Genomic DNA, 6027 nt, shown 5'->3' on the forward strand with positions numbered 1-6027 from the left:
TTGTCCTTGATGCTTGAAGCTAGTTGGAGTTCAGTTGCAGCCTTGGCTTTCCTGGTTTGCTCCCTGCAGGATTGGACCAGTGCAAAATAATCCTCCTTGGAGGTGAATCCCATCCTCCATCCTTTGCAGGCCTTTCTTTTTAGCCTCGGGAAGTCTGCTAGGTCCCTGGGGAGCCAGGGGGGCTGCTGTGCCTTCTTGCTGCCTTTCCTCTAAGATGGAATAGACTTAGCTTGTGGATTGAGGATCACTCCCTTGAGGAGCAACCACTGTTCTCGAACTCCCGTCTCCCTGGGGTCGTGGTTTCTTAGGGCCTTGCTGACAAGCCTCCTGAGCTTGTCAAAGTCTGCTTTCCTGAAGTCAAAAATAAACAGAAAAGGGAAATCTTGGGAAAGCAATGCAATGAAATTGTTCTGTAAGTTGTACTCTGAGCAACCACAAGTTTTAAAAATTAATTTAAACATGGTTTCTTAGTTTGACTGGCCAGCTTGAGACTTTTTAGGCCAGAATTTTAAAGGTGCAAAACATCTATTAGTTGCCATTAACTACAGTTGTGAAAATCATATCTAAGGGATTTGAAAACTGAAAAATGGGCCCAAGCAGCAAGACTATACTACTAAAGAACTACAGAGTGAAACACACCTGCTCTATGCTCTAGCCTCTGGAACAGATGCAATGTAGTTTTTGTTGTAAAGCTAATTAGCACATACCCAACACCACCCTTAGATATATTATATCTCTGTTGAGAGACAACTCATGCTGAGATAGTTTGGAGTGTTTAACTGCAGCACTCCCTAGCACAGCCCTTGATGCCCATAGCGTCTTCCAGTCTGGACATCCAAAAATTGAGTAATACAAAATCTTTTGAAGACACTGGTTTAAGTCTATGGATAGCATACAGAGTAATTGTGCAGCACTGTGCACCAACATCTGGTGTTCCTTCAAAATGGTTGGAGCACACAGTACAAAATCCTGAGCTGTTTCATATCCATCTGATATCTACAATCAATATGAACAGCCTCCATGCATTCTCAAAGCCATGGACAGATTTGTAAATCAATAGATCAAGGTAAAAAAGCTTTTGAATGTAAACCGCTAGGATTCAGGCTTAATTTGTTTTTCTTGTATTAATTATAATACAGTACAATGGTTTAAAAGTATACCAAATAGAGAACTCACTGAATTCCTTGACTCAGCCCATCTTACTATAAACTCCACTGTCAGTTCAGATGTGAGTTTGTTGAGGACATTGTGCCGGATTTTTTTAGGCTGCGTTAGCAGATGGAGTCCATTAGGTTCTATGAAGCACTTTGGAATCCTTGAACTGAAGCTACAGAAATGCAAAATAATATAAGTCAGGGGTATCAGATATGGCCACCCGCAGGCCAAATCTGGTTCCGACTTTTGCCCCAACTTGGCTGCAGTGCTAGACCTTCCTGCAGCAGCACCCAAGGGCCTGAGCAAGACCTAGTGTTGGAGCCTGAGCAGCAGCACAACTTGTTCCCGTGGCAGCATTCAAGTGCCCAGTCAAGACCTGTAGAGTTGGAGCCCAAGCAGCACCATGTATTTTCCTGGGCTGACAGCCAGATGCCTGCAACACTGGGCTTCACATTGTGGTGCTTCTGGCACTCCTGCACTCCAGTTCTCCCTATGGTGCTTTATAGCCACTAAAGGAAGCAGCCATGGTGCTGCTTGGACTCCAGCACCACAGCTCTCACCAGCTTGGCTGCCAACCATCTGAGCAAGTGAAGTAGTGCTAGGACCCTAAAAGCACCACAGAAAGAAGCCTGGCACCGCAGCTTGTTCCTGCAGAGGCAACAGAGCACCCAGGATGCTGGGCCTCTCCAATCGGGTCCAAACCAGGCAGAAAAGCATGGAGCATATGGAGCACTGGAAGCATAGGGAAGGGAGTCTGTGGGTCCAACCTGGTCTGTATGGGCAGTCCCACACTATTCATCTGGCCCATGGAACCTCCTGCACCACTTATCCAGCCTATAGGGCCAGACAAGTTTAACACCCCTGATGTAAGGCAACATTTGCATCTTCTGTATATGCACACTATAAAATATATTGCAGGTACAGCCAGGGTGAGAGGATGTAATTTGCCAAATGAAGGAGCCATTCCAGAAGTTTAAAGACCTAGGACATACTGTTTATAATTATTATTACAAGACTAATAATGAGAATTATGATAACAACAACCACCACCATGACCCACACTATCCAGAAAGGCTCAGAGCAGCCTTCACAGTAAATGACAAAGAACCTACAGATAAGAAGCAATAAGAATCTGCAAAAATCAACTTCAAAACTTCACCCAACCCCCCAGTCCCTGCCTGTCACTCTTCAATCCATTAAATATGGGGTTATTCATGAGAGTAAAGTTATGCACAGGTGCAAGATTTTGCACAATTAGCATCACAGAACAAAGCTCAACTTTTTGCAGATTTCCACTGTGACCTCTCAGCTGCTGTACATTCAATTTTATTTTACCTCTGTGCTAAAAATAAGAGAACTAAGATTATTTACAAACAAGAATTTTATTCTGTGCATAGCACAGGATTTCTATTTACTGGGAATGCTTTTTCTTAACTATCACTGGCAAGTAGAAGCTAGAAAAAGATGTTTCAGAGACAGGTATGAAGGTTTTGTAACATCAACATCACTGGACATTTCTGCTCTAAATACAGACACCTTGAGTAAAAGCAGGCCTGGTTAAGTTCCTGGCAAAGATTCTACAGATGTCTACAGATGGATTGCAGGGGCAGACAAATATTTTAACCATATAATTAAGATAAATGTTCCTGTTATGATACTAATAATTCAATTTTAAAAATGCATTTTTAAAGTGTTTGCTGATTAGAGTACTTGTTCTTTCAACTTTTCAGTAAAGTTCTCAGATTCTGCAGTGAAAGAAAAGGATTAAAGATTATTTTGAAAGAGCATCTTTTTCACAGTGTGAATGGACTATAGCTGTTCCCATGGGATCAGCCGCATACATTTAAACTCTTCCCACAAGACAGCCATTGTTGCCTATATTCCCCTCAGTTTTTTTTCTGTCATGACAGGTTTCCACACTTCAACACAAAAGGTGATGGATGCTAGGGCAGCTGATAAAGCAATGATTTAAAAGTCTCTTAATTAAAAGTATATATTTAAAATATAATATTTTATAGAAAATATTTTAGTAACTAGTATCTAATTCTCAAATATTAGGCAGTTTCATTTTTATTGGAGGCATCAGTCAGAATATTGTAAAGTGTTATGCATTTTATTTCTTAATATGCATCTCTCTATATCTTAAGATCAAAAGGAAGGACGTTCTACCAAAACCACAGGGGTATACATTTTTCCTTATCTATAGAGATAAAAGTCAGGAACAAAATTAGCATGCACGTATTTTTCATGTGTAATTTGAATATCATGAGTTGGTATACCTGTATTTTTTACTTCTTACTTTAGAAGTCTGATTCTGCATCATCCAACCCAATTACTCACTGACCTCTGAGGCACTTATAGCCTACAACAGATACAGGAAATACCTGCTATGCTAAATACCCCATATATATTCCTAAATGCTGATTTTACCACCCATTTTTATACTGAGAGGAAAAATATAATATATGACTCTTGAGTCTTGATTATAAGTTTATACTTTGCATTTAATATACCACAAAGGCAGAGTGTTTCTGCAAACAGGCTTAGATAAAATATTACAGGGGCATAACATGAGCTATTCTTTCTGATTTATATGGCAATTTAAAAACCTTTTATTATTATTTGTTATTTCTTAAATGCCAACAAACTATATCTTTCAGGATGCTATTTCTGCACATCTCTAATGCATGAAATATACTAAGCATAAACTTATTTATACTTATGAACAGAAATATACATTGTCTCCTCTTAAAAACAAATTACAAAGCACGCCATAGTACAATACTCTCATTGTCATTGTGGTGCTGTATAATGTTTTTTCAACATTTTTCTTTCTTGAATGGGCCTCATCACTCATTGAACTCATTTTTCTATAATGTAGAGATAATATGTGGAAGGAACTCAAGATGAAGCATTACAAAAGTTAAACAAATTAATTCCAACATTTACGAGACAGAGAGAAACTTACATAATGAGGCATCCAGACAGAGAGTAGAAAAATAGGTTTATAAGAAATCCACTGTCAAAATAGAGGTTGAACCATAAACAAATTTAGAGAGACTGTCTCAGTACCCCCTACAAGAGTGATTTCTGTGAACTCTCACTACATTTCCTAGTTTCTTCCATGTATCTTAAAATCCATTCAGTAAGTTTTCTAATAGGGCCAAAACCTTTTCTAGTATGAATTTTAAAGCTTCTCTGAAGCTAAGGCAATAACAACACATCATTAGATATGAAGTGTCCTTTGTGGATGGTACAAAGGAGAACAACATGTAGTGGAGCTCAGAAAAAAAGTTTCAAACATTTTAGGATTAATTTGCTGTTCCACATCATACTGTAGAAGCATTGCTTCACTTTTCTATGCATTTGAAGCAAGTTTACAACATATCTTCCACACATATCATTGCAACAAATTTAAATACCATAACTGTAATACCTATATTAACATAAACAAACCATAAGAGCTATGCAATAAAGTTAACTGTTCTGTTCTTTCAAAAACACAATTAATAATTTAATATTTGGATGTACTAGTATACTTTTTCCATTATTTATTCATTGGTGAAAAATCTTATATGAATGCATATTCAAGTTAGCTAGTTATTCATACCTCTCAGAAAGGAAACCTCTGAAAACATTAATAATTGAAGACAGAATAGTCAGCCTTCAGAGGAATTCTGATAAAATCCATTACAATTGTCAGACTCCCCCTTTCAGCCCCCTACGTGGTATGTGAGGCTGCTGGCTCAGTGCACAGCCTTGTCAAACCAACCGTACAGTCTATTTAGTTACCCTGGAGTTGTCATGTGGAATTAAGCAAACAAATATCTTCTCTCCATTTTTCCTAACTCTAGTGCTCAAAAACAGATCAGAACTAATTTTTTGCAAAGCTTAACTTCAGCCGCAAACCAAGTGAAAATGTTTTCAGCTTGATATGGAATTTGAATTAGTTAAAAGGATTTATCAACAGCCAGTGGTTACATTCAGTTAATGAATAACTTGCTTAGAGTAACAAGGAAGTTTTAGAAGTTAATGTAAGTCATGGTGCCTCCTGTCAGAAATCAGTAAGAATACGGAACCAGTTTATTATCATGGGAGAAAAAAAGGCAAAAAGAAGAAAAACAAAAAGTGGACAAAAGAGACTGCTATTTCCAAATCGCCAACCTTAAACTGACTTTGAAAATAGCAGGAACCTAAATCAGACCAAGAAAGGCTGAGGTGATGCAACCAGTCACATACACCCCAAATTTGACAGTTGTACTGGATAAATCTTTGCTATAACATGGCCCTTCACCAGTGTTGCCTTGCATATTTTCCACACTGTTCTTGAGCACTTTCTTCAGGTTTATTTGGATAAATACATTACAGGCATGAGTGCCATGTGCCCCCAGAAGCTGGCCGGGGCACGGTGACCACTTGCAGGCAGCGGCAGCAGGGGCATGTCAGTAGCTAGTGGGGAGCTCCCACAGGCATTCACAGCAGTGTCTGTGGCAAGGAGGAGGGGGGCGAGCACCGCCCAGTGGTCAGCAACCACCCACAGATGCAGCTGTCAGCAATCGAGGGCTGCCCACAAGTACCGCCGGCAGTGTAGGCAGCAAAGAGAGGGGGTGGCAAATGGCAACTGCCCGCAGGCACCACCAGCAGCAGTGGCAGCGCTTTTGACAGGGTGTGCACCACCAATCTCAGGGGGTGCATGTGTACCCACATGAACTCCGTACACATCACCAATGATTACAAGCAATCCTCACTTAGCACTCTTAATTGGTTCTGAAATAAATTAAAGTTAAGTGGAACTGCACTAAGTGAAACCCATTTTCCTATAGAAATTAATGTAAATAAATAAAATTGGCTCTGCCCCTTCCTGCCCACCCA

General features: G+C 39.7%; 1 protein-coding gene across 3 annotated transcripts in view; it reads right to left on the reverse strand.

The window, feature by feature from the left end:
- VEPH1 (ventricular zone expressed PH domain containing 1) overlaps positions 1-6027 on the reverse strand; it is a 173951-nt gene that overhangs the window by 166372 nt on the left and 1552 nt on the right. The window contains exon 1 of one of the 3 annotated variants that reach the window (XM_019532648.1): positions 4766-5067. The exons of 1 other annotated variant lie outside the window; for it this stretch is intronic. The gene's annotated coding sequence lies outside the window, so the exon portion shown is untranslated. Of the gene's footprint in view, positions 1-4765; positions 5068-6027 lie in introns of those variants that run through there. One more of the 3 variants, XM_019532638.1, reaches the window with a different exon arrangement.

This window comes from Crocodylus porosus, unplaced genomic scaffold (assembly GCF_001723895.1).
Source record: "Crocodylus porosus isolate Cpor-Errol unplaced genomic scaffold, CroPor_comp1, whole genome shotgun sequence".
Classification (NCBI taxonomy): Eukaryota; Metazoa; Chordata; order Crocodylia; family Crocodylidae; genus Crocodylus; species Crocodylus porosus.